A 24,221-nucleotide genomic window follows, 5' to 3' on the forward strand; every position below is an offset into this window, starting at 1 on the left:
CTATTTAGACACCCTTTGTACAACAGTTTTCTAAGATTCTGAAGGCTTTGCTGTGAAGTTGAAATGGCCTCCATCCCTTAACTAACAGTATTTTAGAAATGATTCATTACACACAAAATTGCCTGTGTAGACATTGCTGAGATACGACTGTTGTTACAACATTGCCACCCCACAGATTGGTTTTCCCTTCTTTTGGTTATTTACACAGTTGATGGCATACAGGGTTAGCCTGTTTCACTTCATCTAATTTAGGGTTAACGGAATCCAATCAGGCCAAGATGGATGACGTGAGGCTGTCTGTTATCTGTGTGGCGGTCCGGAGTGAGCTATGCAGTCAATAGCGAAGACGGCCGTCCCTGTCAAAGCGATTGATTTATCCGTGCACCAGGGTCCCACTGCCTGTCAAGATTACAGAATCTCCAGCTTATCAAAGTTGTCCTGGGAGTATATAAAATCAACTTCCTCCAAAACAAAGCTAAAAGCGTATGTGTCTTCTCATACAGTTCATTAAGCTTCAGTGATCTGTAACCATTTATATGGCTGCAGGCTCAAGGACCGATTTTAACAGTGCGTTACCATGGCCACAGCTGCCATAGACAATGGCTGTCATCCGTGACAGTTTGATTGAAAACAACAACCAATATCTAAATCTGGAACTTCTATACTTCATGATAGGGCTGGGCGATATGGAAAAAACAACAATATCATGATATGGATTAATTTATATCACGATAACGATATCACGATATAGCACAATTACATACGTTTTCAGTTATTCTCTTTATTTGCTCTTTATTTTATAAGACGCAAAACAACCTTTCTTTCAAATGGATCTTTTTGTTCTTATTTTTACAGTTGCATTAACTTATGTGTATTGTGACAACATGAAATGAAATTAAATGATATTCAATTGTATAAAATCGATCAAATTACTATCACGATATAAGTGATATAAGAGAAAGGTCACAATATACACTTTTATATCACGATAACGATATACTCATGAACGGTGTGACGTTTTCCATGTGCGTTACGCCCATTTGTGGGGGAAAACATCGCATGCAAGTCAATTGGTGATGTTGGGGTTTAATAAACGAAATATACGGACCTGTAGACTAGCGTTGTTCACGCGCAACATGCCGAAAACGTGTTGTGTTGCCGGCTGTTCAAATAATATTGCCAAACAGCCGTGCCTGAAGCATGTACTGTGTTCATTTAGGGTAGCCGATGTAGCATGTAAGTTGATGAGACATTGGGTTTGTTTTCACCCATAAAGGGGCGTAACGCACATTTAGGAGCAAAGTACCCGGATGGTCGTTCATGCGTATACACTCACCGGCCACTACATTAGGAACACCTGTTACAACTGCACATTGAGGCAAATTTGTGATCACCCAATCACATGGTGGCAACTCAATGCATTTGTGCATGTAGACATGGTCGAGATGATCTGATAGAGTTCCAACCAAGCATCATAATGGGGAAGAAAGGTTATTTAAATGACTTTGAACATAGCATGGCTGTCAAGCCGAAAAGGTTTGATTTGAGTATTTCAGAAAATACTGATCTACTGGGATTTTCACACACAACCATCTCTAGGGTTTACAAAGAATGGTACGAAAAAGAAAAAAAAATGCAGTGAGCAGCGATTCTGTGGGCAAAAATGCCTTGTTGATGGCAGCGGTCAGAGGAAAATGGCCAGACTGGTTTGAGCTGATAAAAAGGCAACATTTAAGTCAAATAACTACTCATTACAACTGAGGTATGCATAAGAGAATCCCTGATTACACAGCACATCAAATCTTGAGGCGAAGGGGCTATAGCAGCAGAAAACCACATTTGGTGCCACTCCTGTCAGCTAAGAACAGGAAAATGAGGCAACAATTTGGACAGGCTCACCATAAACGAGACTAGAAGATTGGAAAAATGTTGCCTGGTCTGATGAGTCTTGATATCTACTGCAACACTCAGGTGGAATGGTCAGAATTTGGCGTCAACAACATGAAAACATGGGTCAGGCTGGGGATATGATGGCATAAGGACATTTTCTTAGCACAATTTGGGCCAATTAGTACCAATTTATCTTTGTTGGAATGCCACAGCCTACCCGAGTAGTTACAGGCAGTTCAGGCGGCAAAGGGGAAGGCAAAAGGGGGTCCAACCCAGCATTGGAGAGGTGTGTGATGAAGTGGCCGGTGAGTGTATATCGTCATATTGCCCAGCCCTACTTCATGACATGATTACATTGAATTACTTACATGTTACTTTGTAAGCCTCAGCTTGTTGATAACAAATGGTAATGGCCAAGCCTTAATCTGTTGGTAATGTCATAGCAAAGTTGTTCAGGTGTAGTTGAGTTTGTTTCAGCAAACCATGTCTCAAATCACCAGTGAATCCATCTGCATCACAGGTTCCCTCACTAAATACACCATATTGTTTCGCAGACAGAGCACATGTTCAAAAGACATGCATACACCACGAGAGCATGCTTGCACCAGCTCAGTTATTACACCTCCATAAGGGAGAAAATCTTCCATACAGTACTTTAAAGGAGCACTTTTCCCAATTTCAATTTGCTGTTATCTGCCAACGCAATGGAATTCTCTTTTCTGATTGGCTGATGGGGTTGCAATTATTCCCCTGTAACCTGTCAGGCGCCAAACGTGCGACTAAGTTAGGCGAACTGCCGTTTCTAATTCTAAACTGCAGGTTGCTATTAGCCTGATTGTCATCGACGTGCAAATCTCTTTGAGATTTGGTCTGACCAAGAGCATAAGAATTAACATTTCCCAAACGGCATGGTTGACCCGCCTCCCTTGGTTTGCTTATGGTTGTTTGCTTACCGACAAAGTGGGAGGAGTTCCCGTATTTTCGGGAACTCAGAAAGTACACTGCATTGCTCTTGACCTGACTAGTTGCAACGTTAAAATTGTTTCGTCACTAGGAGGGCACAGCCGGGCTAGGTTGCTATGAACAAAAGCCAGTCGTTAGTTCTATCGCATTTGTATGGCAAGTCAAGAGTCAGTCGTTAATTCTATCGAATTTGGTTGTCAAGCCAAGAGCCAGTCGTTAGTTCTATCGCATTTGGTTGTCAAGTCAGTCACCCTAAAAGTTCTACGCCCTTACATGCATCCGATACAGGCACGCCTGACTTAGCCTACGTGTGCACTAAATTATTCTGCAGTTGGAATAATTCATAGGTTACACATTTACAGATAGCAATAGATAACAAAAATACCCTGTACTGAAATTATAAGCATCTGCCTCGCCATTAATTGTATCGAAACAGATTCACCTTCACCTCATCATCTGCTCCACTCCCATGGTTTTTAAAATTTATTTCCCGCTGCTTTCCCTTTGTTATTGTTCCGAAAACATCCCTATTTAATTAGGCTACACGTGTGAAAGGGGAAAAGGGAAAGGGGAGAAATGTCCCTATAGCGTGGGGAATATCTCTCTCTTTCGCTCTCTCTCTCTCTCTCTCTTTTACGCACAAAGTTGACAGGTAGCCTAGCCTGTGATGATCAGCAGGGGGAAATATGTGTCGATTCTGCATGTAGAAATGCCTCGCAGGTTTTTGTTTTTAAGACATTCCATCCCACCGTAATAATAATCAAAGCGTCGGCAGGCTTCCAAACGAAGATTCTAGACGCATCAAGTTGAGCGCCTGCACAGCAACATTCTATCTTGCTCACAGTTTACATGGTTCCTACAACTTCACAGACAATAATAGATTAAAAAAGTACCCTACCATAACGGCAGATAAGCGGGATAACGGCCTTCAAGGTCGACTGGTTATAGAAATGAATGGCTTGGCGGAGGCCGCCATTCATTTTGTATAACGCCTCGCCATTAATTTCGTATAACCGGTCACCTCATCAGCCGTTATCCCTTACTTGTACTACTCAAGCTACCATTGACTTGTCAATACCCAGTGATGCATTTTTGGCTCAGCCCTTTCTGAGATCTGAGCCATAGAGCTCACAAGTGCCATAGAGTTCCAGTATTAGACAGGTCATCAGCTGGGAAAATTAGGCCTTTCGTCCTACCGCACTTTTCTCTGTGGATTACTGAGCAAAAGCCCTATTGGAAGAAATTAAATCATGGGGCCACGTCAATTTTTGCTCAGAATTCAATATGGCCGCCATTTTCCAAAATGACTTGTTTTCATGCATTATTACATTGTAGTATAAGGTGATATTCATGAACGATGAACTACTTTCAGCACTATTCTGTCCTATTTCCTTACATACATGTTTACAAAGGTTGACTAAACTAAAAGAAATGAAAATAAAGTTGGTCACCTTGCAATATCCAAAGGAAAGTGCTGAAAATAATGATTGAAATGCACATACAGTCTATGGCTGCGAAATTAGGCCTATTGTCCTGTCAGAGTTTTCACAGTGGATTACAGACCAGAAGGCCTATTGAAAAAGATTCACCAGCTGGTTGCCTTCTCAAATGTGCTCCAAAATTCAAAATGATCTCTGTTTTTCAGAATGGCAGACTTTCATACATTTTTCTCAATACTGTAAGGCCATAATTACCAATAAAGATGACCCATTTTTCAGTTAGATTGTCCTATCTCCTTACAGATGTGAGTATAAAGGTTGTCTAGAAAAAGCCATGAATATATATACAGGGGGTGGACAAAATAATTGAGACACCTGTCATTTTAGTGTCATTTAGTTCCTCTTGTATCCACATTTAATCCTGTTGGATGTGGTTCATCCTTCTTGGTGGTATGCTGACACTACCTTGGATACTGTGGCTCTTGATACATCACAAAGACTTGCTATCTTGGTCAAAGATGCAACAGTTACACAGAATTTCTCCTTTTTGAACTCTGACATGTCACCCATAATGTTGTGTGCATTGCAAAATTTTGAGCAAAACTGTGCTCTTACCCTGCTAATTGAACCTTCACACTTCACTTTACTTGTGCAATGTGCCATTAATGAAGATTGGCCAACAGGCTGGTCCACTTGAGCCATTAAACTTCCAACACTAAAATGATAAGTGTCTCAGTTATTTTGTCCACCCACTGTATCTTGCCACTTTGAAATATCCAAAAGGAATGTTGTCAAATGATTGAATTTCACAAACACAGTGGACTGTTGAAAAAAGGTATATTGTCCCGCCAAACTGTGTGTGTGTGTGTGTGCGTGTGTGTGTGTGCATTTGTGTGTGTGTGTGTGTGCGTACGTTTGTATGTGTGTGCCTGAGTGTGCTTTTCTCAAGTGTGTGTGGCCTGTGTGCTTCTTTACATACACTGACATAGACACAGTAGACCGGGTGTGTGTGTGTTATGGGGGGTAAGGTGGGGGGGTCCGAATGATGTTGAGGAGCGGGGGGATGAATGAGGGGGTGAGTGGGGGTAGGGGGGCAGAGTGGGGTTGGGGGGGAATGAGTCTGGGTTGAATTAGGAGTTGGGGGGCAGAATAGTGTGTGGGGGGTTCGGGGGGGCAGAATTGTGTGTGTGTGTGGGGGGGGGGGGTGTTGACCTGCCAAAATTTGGGTGGACGAGTATTTGGTGGGGGGGGGGGGAGAATGAGTCAGGGGGGTTGAGCGTGGGGGCAGAATAGTGGGGGTTGAGTGAGGGGTGGAGGGGCAGAGTAGCATGGGAAGGATGAGTGAGGGGGTTGGGGGGCAGAATAGTGTGTGGGGTGGGGGGATGAGTGATGGGGTGGAGGAGGCAGAATAGTGTGTGGGGGAAAGACACTGTAGAGCAGGGGAAAGATGAGTGGGGGATACGCGTGCACACACGCACGCACACTCACCCTTGCTTTATGCAAAACAAATGTAGGCCTGAAAAATTTTTGGTCAGAAATCTAATGTGAAAAGTTTGGCAGATCAATAGCCTTTTTTCAGCAGTCAACTGTGTATGTGAAATTCAATCATTTTCTGACAACAATCCTTAGGATATTGTCTATAGGAAATGTACATTTTTCTGTTGCCAACCTTTGTACTCACGTCTGTCGATAGATTTCACTGAAAATAGGTTATCTTTATTGATAATTATGGTCTTACAGTATTGAGAAAAAATGTATGAAAGTCTGCCATTCTGAAAAACAGAGATCATTTTGAATTTTGGAGCACATTTGAGATGGCAACCAGCCGGTGAATCTTTTATCAATAGGCCTTCTGGTCTGTAATCCACTGTGAAAACCCTGACAGGACAATAGGCCTAATTTTCGCAACCATAGACTCTGTATGTGCATTTCAATCATTATTTTCAGCACTTTTCTTTGGATATTGCAAGGTGACCAACTTTATTTTCATTTCTTTCAGTTTAGTCAACCTTTGTAAACATGTATGTAAGGAAATAGGACAGAATAGTGCTGAAAGTAGTTCATCGTTCATGAATATCACCTTATAGTACAATGTAATAATGCATGAAAACAAGTCATTTTGGAAAATGGCGGCCATATTGAATTCTGAGCAAAAATTGACGTGGCCCCATGATTTAATTTCTTCCAATAGGGCTTCTGGTCAGTACTCCACAGAGAAAAGTGCGGTAGGACGAAAGGCCTAATTTTCCCAGCTGATGACCTGTCTATATCTCTTGTTAGCATTTCAGGACTTCCTGGTTCCCTTTCGCCAGAATGAATGGAATGAATGAATGGCTGAATGGGGACCAGTCTCAAATAAGGTGTGTGTGCAAACACGCTATCAGCGAACCGCACAAACTGACAAGGGTATTAAAAATAGGCAGTAGCGATGACATGATTGACCGTTCTTGTGTCAAACGCTGACATAATACGATGCTGCCATCACATGCTAAACCCAGAAAACTGGCAGACTACAGGAGGGAGATTTCATGAGCTGTGTCCATGGTAACCCATGGCAAACTTTGCATGAGCAAACTTCTACTCGATAGTAAGTTTTGAAACTATACTAGACTACTAAACCAAGGCGATTTGAGTAATTGCAGTTATGGCACTTTTTAACCTTTATCAAAAGAGTGTCACCAGGAGTGAAAAAACAAGCTGTATCAGAGCTTGGTTAGAAATTTCCAAAGTCTCGTACCAGTAAGGTTTGTGGTGGGTTGCTGTGGGTTACCATGGATACAGCTCGTGAAATATCCCTCCTGTAGTATGCCAGTTTTCCGGGTTACGCATGTGATAGCAACATCATATTTATGTTGCCGTTTGACACAAGAAGGTCAATCATGTCATCCCCTCAGCCTATTTTTAATACCCTCGTCAGTTTGCGGGGGTTCGCTAATCACGTTTTTGCACACACACTTTATTTGAGACAGGTCCCCATTAATTTTTAATCGCAAAGGGAACCAGAACTTTGTGTTGCCAGATGTGACTGATCAAATCCCGCCCAAAAGGTTCTCAAAATACGCCAAATTATGCCCAATTTCAACAAATTACGCCAAAGGGTCAATTTTTCCCATTTCTACCCGCAGACAGCCATCGCAAATTGTGCAGGTAACCGCCCAATCTGGCAACACTAACAAGTTAATACTGGAATCTCTATATGGTACTTGTGAGCTCTATTCTAATGGGGGCAGACTTTGTTTACATTAAAAACCTTCTTAACATAGGCCTACTCCAAATATTATCCCAAAAGGTATCGCTGTTTGCGGGGAGCAACCGCTATTCCGACATACCGCTATTCCGACAACCCGCTGTCCCGACATGTCGCTATTCCGACTGCCGTTATTCCGACACTTTTTATCCCCACGCATCATTGCTTCATACTGACATTCACACGGACTATTTTTTATATTGCAGCAGGGAATATGCATGAGTCTTGACACCAACAAGGCGATTGCACTGGAGAGGGCACACATAGGCTACTCAACTTAAATTTCACTAGCATTGGGCCAGTTGGCAGGTGTTGAAGAGCCAGCTGCTTGTATGCACGGACGAACGAACGAACTGAAAGAAAAAAAGCAGCCAGCCAACGTGCTGCACGCATCTACATATATAGCCAAGTTATCGACTGAAAACATTTTATCAGCAAACCCGAAGAGGATTTCCCCTACTCAAATTGGGTAACGATGTGATGACTAGGCCTATAATGGCTGTGCAGTACGGTAACAACGATTCTGAGATTTGAACTGTATTGCGTTGTTTTCCTGCGCTTTCAAGGGAATTTACACCTTCCCTATAGGCTATGTGGGAGTGTGCGATACATCCACTAGCCATTTTGGCCGGTGATGGAAAAAAGCGATAAAGCCCTGCATGCACTTTTATTGGGACTTCTCATGAGCATATCGTTCTCTGAAATGTTTAATTTGACCCTCGACTGTAGCCTAGCCTACTTGGAGATCCACCACCATTTTTCAGCAGAGGTAAAAGTGAAAGTGATTCGATGCTGCGATGCTGCGCATGTCATCGCATTGGGTCCCAGGCTTGACTTCGCAACTGGGCATGAAACGGTTTTGCAAGCGCAATGCCCTTTGTGTTTACTTATAAAGTAAAAATAAAAACCTTGAATTGTTTCTCGACATCAGCCAGCGTGAGTCAAGTGATAGGGAAGCAACTTGATTGGGGAGAACGCCGTGGGTGACGAGAGCGCAAGTGTAAGAGGTGAAATTTAAACCACGGGTTCTATTGGACACTTAGTGACACGATTCAGGAAAGACAGACAAAGGGAGTGACGGTTATGGTAGTTTATTTCTCACAATTCATGATTTAAAATACAACATTGATATAAATCAAATACAAAAGTGTGTCAACCAACAGCGGTATAAAGTGCTGTGTGTGTTTTGCATAAATTAATCACAATCTGGAGTTACCAGAGGACCGTACAAAAGTTAAGTTAGGTTAAGTTACGTTTCACAAGTCACACCACTGCAATCTATAAATACTGTAGGGAAAATCACAACAATCCATAGTCATTTCATCTCATCAGTGCCCGAAAGGCAACCACGGCAAACTATAATAACTGACACTCATTAATGCCCGAAAACACGTTGCACACTGGGCCACACCAATTACAGTAGGATTCACTACACCATAAAGTAGACCTAACTGTTGTACAGTCCTCCTATGTAGCCTACTCAGCGGAGGTGCCCAAATGCCACCACTACACAGTACCGCTGAGTCACACGCGCATGCAGTCACACACACACACACACACACACACACACACACACACACACACACACACACACACACACACACACACACACACACACACACACTCACTCTCTCACACACACATGCACACAGTTCAACAGCGGGGGAGAAATAATCAATCCCCCGAAAATGCAACAATCCAAATTCCCGTGCTGCTGCTGGCCTGTCAGCCACTGCTGCCGGACGTGGGCTCTTCAATTACTTATTGCAGCTATAACACGCGCAATACCCAAATGCAACTTACAGTTCCCAAAGCGACCGGCCGCAGTCTTAATCTTGGGTAGGTCTGCAACGCGAGGATTTGTCTGGCTGCTAGTGCCATTAATATGTGTCAATAAAGAATTGTTAGGTATTTGAGTCTGTTTATCTTCCACTCAGCAGAGTAGCACAAGTGCGTTCAGTTGAAAGGTGCGTGGAAGTTAGCGCTGGTGAGTGTGTAAGGCGGGCCTGGGATCCTGGCACGGCTACACACGCGCACGCAGCGTAATTGCCAACATCGGAAGAAAACCATGTGTAACACAAGGCTGATTGAGTTCTCTCTCTCTATTGCAAGCGCGTAATAGCCTACATAATAAGTAATATTACAGCAGAAGGGGGTGTCATTTTACAGGTAGGCTAGACCGACTGTTCACGCATCACAAATGAACCGATATGGGCTATGTCCCATGCATGCACGTCAGACTGTGGCAGAAAGTCATCCATTCAATTTACAAAGTTCTGTAGTTATGCGCCCAAGTTGGTGCTTTTTGTATAAGAAAGTCTCAGGATTTAAGTCTCATTATTTAAAAAAACATATTAATTACTTAAATTTAAATTTAAAATATGTCACAGGTGGGAGGTGCGCGTTTGCAAGCGGCACCCCCTCTTATTACCAACTCCCCCGAGGAACGTTGTACACACCAGAAAACACCAAGACACCAAAGTCATTTCATTCAAATATTTATTTTCCATTTGAGAACATAGTCCTGTGTGCATGTGTGTGTGTTTGAATAGAACCAGTCCATTCACGCTCTGTCGTCTGTCCAGTGAGACACCGCGAGTCGGCTGTGCCAGCTGCAGCGATAGAGCGAGAGAGAGCGCGAGAGGGTGAGAGAGAGCTGAAGGCGGCATGCACCGCGGGTAGGGGGCTTGCTTTTAGTGAAGGCTATGGCAGCCAGGCGTGGGCACTTAACTCTTCGTTTGTGAGCGTCCTCATCCACCAACTTCCCAACGATGCGGCCGTGCGTCTCGCTCGCTCTCCGGTGTGTCACCGTCCAGCACCTGCACATAAAAAACCCACACCCATCCTATTGGCCCAACTACCTTCCTCCCTTCTCTCGCTGGCACCTGAAATCAATGTAATCAGTGAGTGCGTGAGTTCTCAATTTGTCACCCCGTGACAAATAAATCCACTGCACCTTCCTTCAGCCCTGAAAGGCCGCTGAGAGTTGGGTTCTCTCCGTGGAACCGGCGGTGGATGAACAAGTCATTTCAATGAGATGGATTGAGTGTAGGCTATGGCATGTGCAAAACGGGGAATTAGAGGCGGGACCGACTTCAGATTAATAGGCCTATTGTAGCCTAAATTTGTGTCTGGATTGGTAAGACTTGCCTTTTGGAATTTCTCACAGTTTGCTTTTGTTTTGCCTCGGTTTGGACACGACAACGGCTCTTCTCTCTGGAACTTCAAAATAAGGACAAGGGTTGTGTGCTCCGTCATGTCGCTGGATGTTTTGGTGGACCTTACATTGTTGCGATATAATTTGATTGAGTAACTTGGAATGTAGGCAACAAAGTTTATCTCTTCAAAGCAGTAACGTGGGAAAGTGTCTCACATCGCTGATTTCAGCACCACACCCGCGTGGATAGCTCATTTAGATTTAAGAGCCTTATATGGACATGGAGGGAAACGTCGGCTGCCCTGATGACAGCGCTACACAGTAGAGTGGCAGCATTCTCAGAATGGTTCAATATAGGCCTATAGGCTACTTAAAAAAAATGTCGGAATAGCGGCATGTAGGAATAGCGGCGGACGGTGGAAAACGTGTCGGTATTCCGACAATAGACATCAATGTCGGAATAGCGGCATGTCGGAATAGCGCCATGTAACCGCTGTTTGCTAGTTGTCTGCTGATGTTGCATAACCTTTTGGATGTTCTTGGGAATAAATATAGATGTCTTTTTTAAATGTAAACAAACTCTGCCCCCATGGGCCTAGTGGTTAGAGAGTTGGTCTTTCAATCTAGGGGTTGCCGGTTCGAATCCCCCTGACCTATCCCTACATCTCAATCCATGGCTGAAGTGCCCTTGAGCAAGGCATCTAACCCCACATTGCTCCAGGGACTGTAACCAATACCCTGAAAAATAACAGTTGCAAGTCGCTTTGACTAAGCGTCAGCTAAGTACAATGTAATGTAATGTAATGTAATGTAATACAATGACCAGGATCTAGGAAAAGGCCGAAAAAAATTGTTCTCAGGTACTGACAAGTCTAGGGTAGTGTGAGCATTACATGAGCATGTCGAAATTGGCTGAAGTTATCCTTTAACCCTCACCTCAGGTCACGTACTTACCATCCACTGCAGATTATCTATGACCTTCAGATTTGGAGATAAACAGCAAAATCAATTCTGTCCATTTGGGATATCTTGGCAACCAGGCGTCCTCCAGATATCAGGAAAAATGGGAGTTCAGATGCAACGATAGTGTGTAACAGTCCTTTGCAGAGTAATTTGCCAAAAAAGAGAAGTCTGTATTTCCAAACATTTTGCTTCGATGAGATGCATATGATTTGGAAATATCTAACCGTATTTTAACATGGTCGTAATTTTATCATTTTTACAGTATGCAATGTTAATGAAAAATACACAGTGTAATGTTTGGCAGAGGATACAAAAGTAAGAGGCAGGAGCGTCAGCTGTAGTTCCATATTGTCTGGGTTCTGTTCTGGTTACTACATGGAATGGTATTCAGACATCCACATCCAGGTACACTTATTTGTACTATCCCTGATACATTAGTGGGTGCGGTTTAGAAAACGTGTGTTACAGCATGTCACATTATGCACTAACATTATCACTATGTGACGCAAAAAGTGGTACCTTTTGCACAAAGTTGGAGCCTTTGGTGCCATATATTGAGGCCAGGTCTGATGAATTGGGTGTGAGACTGTGTGGCGATCACATAATATTACTTGTTGATACATGTACACCAGAGAGAATACAGGAAGAATGTGCTGTACAATATGCACACTAGAAGCCGTAAAATAAAGTGTTACCTCTGGATACTCAATCAATATTCTGCCACGGTTGGTGATTGTGGATGTGGCTGGGAAGCATGTATCTGCTTAATCCAAATCCACTGCTGTTTTGGAGAGGGCTACAGCCACCCACGCTCACACATCAGCATAATTAACTTGCTTTGTATCAGCCTGCCATATACACACAGACGGAAAGTAATGACCAAAGCTGAAAGTGACTACCTTTGAGCACATAAAGGATATGTCTATGAACATAAGAGGCTAACTTTATGCTCAGGTTAGAGTGCCTAACCTACAGTGCCACCACCAGTTTATTGGGCTCCCTTAAATTGTCAACACTGATCCCTGCATCAATAAAGCAGCGTTGGACGCTTTGCCTTCTGCCCTACCTACTGTTGGTGATCTGAACCCCCTCAGCTCAGAGCAGTGAGGTTGGCTTGAGGTGTGCTGCAAGACATACCACCTAGAAAGGCAGCTCCTGCACTAGATATGCGTCACATTTTCATATAGGACACCGATATGAGAGGGGCTTTTTAGTGCATTTTTATAGAAAGGCATACATGTGCACTGTTTGGGTCTCTTCAGAGTTCAATTGAGTTCTCCTTGTTCTGAAATATAATACGTATTCAGTAGGACATTATCTATAGTGATTCTGCTCTGTGTACATATTTTGTCTTCATAAATACCTGTTCAGCTCATTTGAAGACGTTTCCTGTGTTAAGGGCCGGTTGAGAGTTAATTAGCCATGTAGGGCCATGCCGTGGCCTAACGGTAAGGAACTGGGTTTCTACACTGGCAAGCCAGGTTGGATTTCGGGTCATTGCCGGTCCTTCCCCTGTTCTTTCTCCGCCGGCTTGTTTCTTGTCTCTCTTCCACTGTCCTGTCAGAGGTCAAGGCAAAAAAGCCCTAAAATATGCATATTTAATCAGCCATGTACAGTGTCTGTAGACACATTTTTATAACAACCCATCAAAATAAAGTGTTGTCTGTGTAGTACCTTGTACCAAGAATACAAAACAGCATCAAATTCTGTTTTTTGTTTTTTTCTTGACTTGCTCCTGGAAAGTAGGAACACGGAGAGGAGAATGTGGCTCATTTGTAATGACGTGTGACGCAACAGTGGAACTGTGTGAATGATGGTCTTTTAGGCATCATAAACGAACCACTGAATGTGGTTGCTCAAAACCATTCCCTGAAGCCTCCATCATTCACTCCAGGGTAACAGTCTCCCTGTTCCAGGGTTACGTCCTAATTAACCTTTACCTCATATGATCTTATTATTTTCCGTATTAGACGCCACCATTTCCCACTTCATCAGACGCTAATTAAAGGATAGGCTATGGTACGTCTGAAATCCCTCCGTGTGTGATTTGCTCTGGAAGCCCGTGAGGATTGGTATAAGGTGTCTAATGAAGGCCTAATCAGCAGACGGAGAGCTCTGCTGAAGAAAGCTGTTTGGTCCAATTTAGAGGTCAGAGTGTCTGCTCCTAGTCTAGAGGACTTACTACACGCAGGTCAGGATATGAAGATGGATGTCTATGGCTGTCCTACTGTATGCAAGCTTAACCTTGCTGCCGGCTCTTTGTGTTTGTGTCACACGATATCAGAATACATTTTAAATGCTCCAGTACATTTGGTGGTTTCTGATTACACACCGAATTGAGAACGGGCGTATTACAGTATGTCTACATGTCTTTCTCTTTTTTTAAACAGGAGGCATTTGTTGGGGAAAATGAGCTTTTGAAGCGTTTTTACCTTTAAAAAAGAAACTGAGTAATGGCCAACATCCAAATTGTGTCACTACACACAGAAACACAAAGAGGAGCCAGGAAGAAAACTAGAAGAGTGGCTGAACCTCTCATAGTCATGTATTTAAATAAAATTGTAACATTAGCACAACAAAACAGAAACAATCTCCAATCACTGACCTATTACTTGTGTGTGCAGAAGAATAACTTGAACACATGCAGAGCATAAACAGACACACACACACACACACACACACACACACACACACACACACACACACACACACACACACACACACACACACACACACACACACACACACACACACACACACACACACACACACACACACACACACACACACACACACACACGCTCACACAAGCTCACACGCTCACACAAGCTCTTGCATAAACAAACACTTGCTCACAATAACATGCGCACATAAACAATCCCACTCTACACACCTACACAAATGCCTGCAATGCACATGCTAGGAAGTAATTTTCTCAACACAATTATGCTGACGAGCAGCAGACATCAAAGCCCACTTGCTGGGTTTCATCTGATAGATAAGTGGCCCCGACTGCCGCTCTTTCTCTGCCATTGCCAAGCCCACAGCCCATGACTTAATCCAACCCAAGTCAAAACCAGTCAACTTTATTTTTTTATATAAAGACAGTAAACACTCATAGGCTAATGCATGAATTCATACAGTAGGCCTACACACACACGCACGCACGCAGGCAGGCACGCACGCGCGCACACACACACACACACACACACACACACACACACACACACACACACACACACACACACACACACACACACACACACACACACACACACACACACACACACACACACACACACACTCATAATATTCAGAATTACAGTTAGACTTTATTTTCATGCTTTTCAGCACCCACAATAGTTAAAATGGCAAGAGCGAGATGTGGTTTTTTTACTTTATAACAGACTTTAAGGTTCTCTATCACGCCTTTCCTACCACTTCCTTGGAAGACTACATTCTCATTTGGACGCATCGTGACAAGGTGTGGACCAGACTGTGTAGTGGGGGAAAAAAATGTGTGTTGACACCAGCTAATTCTGTTATTGTAGGTGACACTGTTGTCAGTATATGGATCTCTGTGGATAACTTTTTACTATTCTCAGCCAGTGGAGATTTGCGGCCCCCCATTTTGAGTTATCCCCACTGCTGCCAAACGGCATTTCGGAATAATAAAGCTTCTGACAAAGGATTACGGGTTTTTGTGAATGCTAACACACAGCACCGACAGTCATGGCATATTCAATGCTATCAGGTACTTCAAAGTGGTTGCGTAAGCTTCTCACCTCTGAAGATCACATCCGTGACAGATTGACTGATAAGGTGCACTGAGCCAATTAAATACTTTTAAGGACATGAGGTTTCTGCCTCAGTGGGAAACAAGAACTGCTCTAGTGCCTTTCAGCCGGGAATTTCATTTTCTCATTTTCAGATGACTTCTTCCATTGATTCCATTAACTTTTTTTTTTTTAGACACCATGGTCTGGCCATTTTGAAACAAAAAGTCTCTTAAGCCCACCGTACGTGTGGGTTTGTTGTTTCTGCCTTCGGGCTGTTCAAGGACGGGTGTGATGTACAGATAGGTGCTGCATGAGCTAGCAGGATAATTCTGCAGAGTTAAGCCAATGACTTCATGCGTCGTTAATAAAATGTACTATGCACTATATACAGTAGGTCTACAGACTATATGTTAGGCTACTCATTATATTATCTACTCAATAGTTCACACACCAACTAAATGCAGAGATGGAGTATATAGGCCTAGCCAATGTATAAGGAAGGATATGTGTACAATGTAGGGCCTACCGTATTTGAAAGTACCATTATCTTCCTCAATCAACAACATCAACATCTCAAAGTCAAAAGATTTTGTCTCAAACCGTGTATCCCTAGCAACTAACCAAGATACTACTGTCATTTTTCAGAGGAGTCTTTCAGTGGAGAGGAACAGATTATATTTGTTGAGAAACAATGCGAACAATGCTGCGAGTGACACTTTCTCTCACATGAATAGCCTAATATTCGCACATTCATTGGCCTATTCGTTGATTGTCTTTGCTTTGAATTGCTTGAGTGTCAGAAATCATTTTGACTTTGACTTTCAATGGTTGTGGGAGAACCAGGCCTCATTGATACTGCCTACCTGTATGTCCAGTGATAGTAAAACTGCCAGACAGGTTTTCAGTGCTACAGCATTAACTTTGCACCAAATCCATTTCTGCTGCTGTGGGTGAAATGCTCACGTAAAACATTTGCCATTACAAACGTAGTGCAACTGAGAGCACTTTGGACAGCTCTTTGTAACATAAAGTTATGTTCACAAGCTTATTAAACATGCCCAAAATGGCTTATCCATTTTTCCTGTTCCCATCCATTTTAAAGCAGGGTGGTTAAATAGCTATGGTTTAACGGCTTTTACAAGCTTTCTTTAATCAAGGGACTTGAAAGGGTTTTTCATAGATGTTTTTTCTGTTCCTTTGTTAGTACTCCTCCTTGTATCACTGACACTCTATGTATTTCATGGAGTTAAAATCTCTCACGACAGCCGTTACAGCTACTTAATCTAGTCCACGCACGGAGACTGCACAAACATCACGCGCCTCTTTGATAGTGCAGATGAATGCGTGTGCAGATAAAAGTCAGTCGCAAGACAAAATGCTACTTGAATATTAGCCAGGCGTCTCCCGCACTCCCAACGATATGGTATAAACATTTATGCATTTAACTGATGTAGGCCAGAGCACATTAAGAACAGCGGGAGAGGAGACGAGAGGAGAGCAGAGGAAAAAGCTCCTCTGGCTTCTATATCTATTTTAATATGGCTGAGGAGAGCCTTTCCTCCAATGAGCCTCCGAGAGTTCAGCAGTGGTGCAAAGACGTCAAGCATCCATCTGGGTTTTATGGGCTTGCAGAAGTCTACTATAGGCGTATTGATTTTGAATGTGAATATGACAGGCCTCAATGTTCCCTGCTTTAGCTCATGGATATAGTGGAGTGGAGAGAGAACAGAGAGCCAGTCCCAGGTCACATTGATCGGGCGCCCTCTACATTTATTAGTCTCTCTCTCTCTCTCTCTCTCTCTCTCTCTCTCTCTCTCTCTCTCTCTCTCTCTCTCTCTCTCTCTCTCTCTCTCTCTCTCTCTCTCTCTCTCTCTCTCTCTCTCTCTCTCTCTCTCTCTCTCTCTCTCTCTCTCCCACACACAGACACACACAGACACACACACACACACACACACACACACACACACACACACACACACACACACACACACACACACACACAAAACCTAGGCTAATCAAATTATGTCTTTAACGCCCTGTCCTGAGTCCCTATCACCCGGTGACATTAACACTGTGAGTGGATGGTGATGATGAAGGGCTTGCTTGCTGACGTTATATACACCTATTTAGCTCGCCATGGTTTTTTTGGGGGGGTTTTCAGTGCAGAGATGACAAAGGAGCAGCAGACACTGCTATGACTAAGCCACTGTCACGTCTTTGCCGTGATGGAACTGCATCCTTCCCTCATCACGCATTTTGTGACGTACAAATGACTCAAACAGGTACAAAAGCGCAACCGCCTTTTGGGATGGAACGGTGCAACCAGGCAATCTGACAAGGTGTCGAGCCGGGGATCCCTTTCCTTGGCTGTTTACCTCATTTGTTTTCATTTCATGCACTGCGACACACAAACCATCCGTCTCTTGCACGCTGATGGATGGCTAGTCATGTGGGTTTTTTGTGTTCCAGGTGAATGAGGCTTTCGTGACACTGTAATAAATGCACACTAATTTGTCATCAGCTGCAGAATGAAAGGGAATGTAATGGCATCAAATGAATGACATGTTTCAGCGACAGCACATAAATTGGATGCTTTATGAACACTTCAGGTAATGGGCTCCCCAGGCCATCAATCACTGGTAAAGAGTATGGCCTGCGGTGTAATAGGTAGCTGAGTATCGCCATTAACACCAGTCACCATGAGTCCACTGCTGGGATGATTTAACCAATGCCCAGTAAGCAGTAAGGAAGCACACACGGCCAGCTGTATACTGCTGACATTGATTGACCATACATTTCTTTTGAGACCACAGAGTAGAGGCCCAGCCCCGTCTCCCAGTCATACGTACACAGCTGGCTTGTGTTCGCTTCCAATTCACTTTGCATTGGGTGATTCAATTTGCTGCTAGTGAATTAATTTGGCACTCTTTTGCATTGTGTTTAATGCCATGCCTCCATCAAAATATTAAGAAATATTCAATCTTCGACCGCCCAGGGCATTCTCTAGGACTCTATAGGATCGGCTGTGACCCAACCACTGTCAGATAGGCTATACCCACCTCCGTACATTGACACATGCTCACGGTGTGATACCACATTCAAAGACAAGCCAAGATGGCATTACATGATGAGAGAATCCTCTTCACCTTTCCCACAGACACACAACACTGTGGTGTATTCTGGTAGGCTGTTCTAAATTATTCTAGTTTTGTAATTAATTTTTAAGATGAAGAAGATAAGTACGTGTTTTGAATGTGTATGGCACATTTACAACCCAAAATCATTTGCAATGAAAGAAAGAAATAAACAAGACAATAAACAAACATATTAAAAAGATAAAAGGAATCCTCCCTCCCATATCTTCCCAACTGCAGGGGAGTTTAATAGAAGTTTAAGATGTTTTAAGCATAGCCAGAGATATACAGACAACTATACCCATTCTCAAGACATACAGTTGCACAACATTGACAAAGCCAAACCAAAAATGACCTTGAACTGAAGAACTCCAAAACACTATTTTCTAGATTTTGTTCCCTGCATTGTAACTGCTCTCTGCTGGTTATTGGCTGCCGGACAGCAGTTGGAGACTTGAAAAAATGTAAAATTTGTAAAAGGGCTTTTTGGGCAAACTAAAATGAAATAACTAGAATGAGATTATTCCTGAACGATGATTGTTCTTCTAAATCTAATTACATTTTACATAATGCATTAATCTGGTGTACTACTACTACTAATCAAGTTTATTATACTACTAAAATCATCATCATCATCATCATCATCATATATTTTTCCCAAAACATCATTCGCAGTCCTTGAGCATGTCAGTGTTCAAACCATCTAACTTGAGCATTCAGCACCTCACTACAGACCGTTTTGTTGAGGAATTGGCCGTGAGACTGTATGTGGATCGCATCTCGCTGTGTGATATATGTGTCTTTGATTGCACCCGGCCCTGCTCCAGGCACAGGGCTGCACAGGCACATCTAGCAGGCAGGCCTGTGAGAACAGACACTAACACTTCCTCTGGAGGTGTCTACAGAAGTGTCATATAATCGTATTAAGAATGTGATGTGACAATGACAAACACCACATTGATGCCAACGTGAGTTACTGCTGTTGTCACAATAAGAAGTCATTTATTCTTTAAAATGTTAAGTTGGTATTTCCTGGGATGTAAACATTGCAAAACCACCTCATGGCACCTCATCTCATGCACACAAGTGCAATCAGTGTCAATGATAAACGTATATCATATCATGTTTATAAAGCACCTTAATGTCACCTTCATAGACACCTTTGAATAAAGTCTAGCACATGCCAATATGACCTCCCTGTTATTACAAGACTAATCTTGAGTGTGTACACTGTTGAAACAGCCCGCTGCTTCTTTGAATATTCACTATTTGCTGCATATCCATAATGAGGTTCGTTCACTACTAGTTGGGGACTCTCTTACAGTACATTTGCTTATTAGCCCAGTTTGGTTACTTGCTCTCTAAGGGCGAGAGAGAGGCGAATTTCTGAAACGCACATTACCGTATTTTTGAGAATGTTACTAATACTAAATAAATTATCAATACTAGTACTGTATATACAGTATATGGGGTTTTTTTAAAAGATTTTTTTGGTCTTTTTATATTCATTTTTTTATTTTTCAATGTATCATAATTCATATTCTGAAGGTTGTTGTATTTCATGCTGTTTGTGAAATTTGTAGAGCCAGAAAAGAGCTTTCAAACAACACCTCAGACATTTTGTGTCTTACACTGACCAAGGCTGAATGCATAGTGTCCTACCCTCGTATGTAAACCTTTGCTAGTCTGTTTCTCCCTTAATATTGGTGTCAGATTCACACAAATGCAGTTCTGGGGTGCTAACTTGCCACTAAACAGGAACATCAAGTATGATTGAAATCTGTGTAGGCCGGGTCCCAAAGTGTCTGATTTCTCGTGAAATGACCCATAATTGACAGGACAGTTTGAGAGAGAGACAGGACATGTTTAGGAGAGAGAGACGGGGAAGGGTCGGCAAAGGACCCCGGCCAGAATCGAACCCGGGTCAACCACGTAGCATACGAGTGCCCTACCATTAAGCCAAGATTTTGTGTCTTAAATTGCCTATCCATTTTCCCGTCTTGTCATTTCGTCGAGGCAGACAAGGCAAAGCTTTTGTTAGCCATCGCTCTATCTACACCTTTGCATTTGGAACAAGTCCCAAGGTTGTCATGCTACTCATTTAGCATGCAGGAGATTATCACAGTTCCTTTATCAGCTTTCTTTCAAAGGCCTAAGAGGGATTTGCAATAGGCCTATCAAGTTTTTTAATCATATTTAAAAACATATAACAAGCTTATTTAAATGGTAAGACCATTAAATTATATTGTAAGGCCTACTGATGACGATCATAGAACTGTAGTAGAGGTTCTACATGTTATTTCATTTCCTTGAACTCATTTGCAGACTGACTACAGACCTGTCCGTCTGACAGTCTGTCTATCTGTCAGCATGTCTGTCTGCAAACTGTCTGTCTGACTGTCTGCAAACTGTCTGTCTGTCTGTGTCAAGAGAATGTCAGTCTTCTTCTTCCCTCGTGTGTCCTTCTCAGCTACTGGGGAGATAGACAGGTGCATCTCCTCTTCTTTATGGACATGCTACAGTCGTTTGCGTAGCTAGCCAGGTGACTGATGTGAGCCTCATTAGTTTGGACAGTGATGACTTGCTCTGCATGCTGTTGATGTCTCCATAGCAGATGTGGGATGGCTCCTCATTGCTCCTGATTTGGAGGATGTTTCATCTGATTTCATCTGCCATGTGTGCACACACGTGTACAATAAAGTCTAGGTGGGCAGCTCATGTTCGCCCATATGGCCTGTAATGCTACACTGATTTTTGCAAGTCCGTCTAACCATTATACTTGGGTCTTTCTAGCCGGGAAAGACTGGAGCCCATGAAAAAAATACTTTCCTCCTTGGAATCACTGGTCTGTTGTCTAATTGTACAGTAGCTCTACCCAGCCTTGTGTGCTACGGGTGTATTTGAAAAAACTTCCCTGTCGGGGGATACAGGCTTGGTGCGACAGTCAGGCTACTACATATGTGTTTACGTACATGTTTTGGTTAAAAAACACGTCTTTCCACAATACATGACCATTGCTTGGATACTCTATTGGTTGAGTCCTTCCCAACTGCACTGAACTGACACAGCATGAAGCACAGAAAATAGAACGCTTTCCCAAAATCCCTCCAACAATGGAGAGCTTCAGTGTTTGACAGCCTGTCACTTGTCAAATGCAAAATAAATCATAGCAAAGGGAATGGACAATCCCAACTCAAAACTGACAGTACAGCTGCCACACTGTATCTTTCACCGAATCACACTGTTTACACAGAGGTAAAGTGAAATAGGTTCTGTGGGAAGTATTACGTAAAATAAAAAGCCTGCTCAGATTTTTACCAACTAATTACTTACAGATGTTCTGATTTTTAAAAAATGTGTGAGTTATTTAGGTTTTTGGTGATGATCAAGGCAGTGTTTCTTACATTATTCTCCTCATTCTTTGCACCCTCCACAAATGGCAGATGCTTTCATTCAATGAGCAGTGGACAGAAGGAAACTCAACCTACAGCACAACCACTACTTTCTGTAGGTACATTATTTTATTCAAGTCAAACATTACAGTTATTCAGTTTTTAATTCATTCTAGGTAATTCAGGTGGTCATATTTTGCCAGAAGACGCGTCATCTCTCAAACACTGCCAAAGTGCCCACACTTGAATGAAGAAGGGTGATTCATCCATCTAGTCAGCAAGAGGTGAGAGTAGAGGAGAGAAGATGAGTGCAGGCAAGAGAAGAGTAGGGGATATAGAAGAGGAGGGCAGAAGACAAGAGAAAAAGAAAGGGTAGAGAAGAGGAGGGAAAGGGACAGGAGATGATAGGAGAGGACAGAGACGAGGGCAGAAAACAGGAGAACAAGATGGAAAGGAGAGGCACGCAAGAGAAGAGAAATGCAGAGTGCACAAGAGCCAAGAAGGGACGGGACTAAAGGAAAGAATGGGAGAGAAGAGGAGAGGAGAGAAAGAAGACAGCGGAGAGGAGAAGAGAAGAGGAGAGTGCAGACCTCTCAGTTGTAGGTTGAAATGGGAGGCATAGTAACTAGTGCGGTTCCCAAGTCGGATGACAAGGCTTCGTCAGTCCTCTTTGTGTACAGGGGAGTGTTGCATCAGAGCTCTTTGTGTTGAGCATGTGGATAGACAAGCAGCTTGAGATTTCCAACAACCCACACGTAGAACATGGCTGTCAAAAGATAAACAACCTCGGAAGCTGCTCACATTATGAGGTGTTCGTGGCACACAATAAACAGTAGTAGTGCAAAGAAATACCAGTCACATACTTCTGTGTACTTATAGTAAGTGCACACAGTGTATTTATGTAGCTACTTCTACACAAAACATCTCATGCTCTCTCTCTGTGTGTGTGTGTGTGTGTGTGTGTGTGTGTGTGTGTGTGTGTGTGTGTGTGTGTGTGTGTGTGTGTGTGTGTGTGTGTGTGTGTGTGTGTGTGTGTGTGCGCGCGCGCGCGCACGAGTACATGTACAGTATTCACCTCCAAAGGAAAAAAAAAGGATGTTCTCATTATACATATGTGGGTGTGTGTAAGTGCATGTACACGAGTGTGTAGGTGTGTCGCTTTTCTTTAAACTAGTTTGCCTCTGTTCAGAAGCTTTACAACAGCTGTAATGGTTTTCTACTTCACACCTGAGGTTTATTACAGGCAATTACAGGCAACTTTGTATGTATAAAATTGCCTTCCGGGAATGAGCCAACCCAGGTAACATATCAGAGGATTTGTTTTCTCCTAACAGATGAAGCCTGTATCATCCATTGGCATCACGCCAGCAAGGCTATCCTGTCCACCTCTCTTTTTAAGCCTGTTTATTTATTTTAGACAAAATGAAGTGTGTCTGATTCGGATTTAGTTTTTGGTTCTTACTAGGACATGACACATGAACTCCTTGGGAAACATGGTGCAGTGCCAGCATGTCTTTCAGTCTTCGGGGAAGCCTTCGAAGAACTAGTCTAAGGCATGCACAGAATATGTTGAAGTGCACATTCTTGAAGAGTCTTAATTTTCTACTCGCCTAGTGTTGAAGGAGTGGTACGTCAACACTTATTGTTGAATTTTAACACACTTCTACTGAGTACACACTGCGGGGCACTCACACAAGTGGAATCTCATGTGACCATTAGGGATTCTTCACACCCTTTAAATCCAGCTAAGACCAGCCAGGGCTCGTCAGAACATTGTCCCCTTGTCGAGGTCATTGTCACCTTGTCAGGGTCCTGACCAAAGATTCTAGAGCCGCGAATGTAACACTCTAGAATATTTGGTCATGACTGGCTGAGCCTGGTCGTTGACTGAAAGCGGACATCCGGGGACTAAATTGCCATCCGACGATGAGCCCTCTGCCACTGAGACCTTTCCGATCCCCCTGCTTTCTACTAACACCGCATGTAATCAACCGTGACGTTATAAAGGCAGCCATCTTGTGTTCCTGCGACACCATCACAAGTGCCAAAGCCGGGTCCCTTCTGCTCTCCTGACCCTTTACAAGAGCCCCAGGGGTCACTAGAGGGGGTGACGAGGAGGGAGATTGCGGCTCTGTTCTCAGCGGCGCAAAACGTGTGCCTTCGTTCTGCTCCAGTTAGTCCATGGCACACACGGCCAAAGCCAGCCTCCACAGTGCTCACAGATGTGTGTTGGGGAATGTGGGGTGGGGTGGAGTGG

Source organism: Engraulis encrasicolus, chromosome 14, assembly GCF_034702125.1.
Source record: "Engraulis encrasicolus isolate BLACKSEA-1 chromosome 14, IST_EnEncr_1.0, whole genome shotgun sequence".
Lineage (NCBI taxonomy): Eukaryota > Metazoa > Chordata > Actinopteri > Clupeiformes > Engraulidae > Engraulis > Engraulis encrasicolus.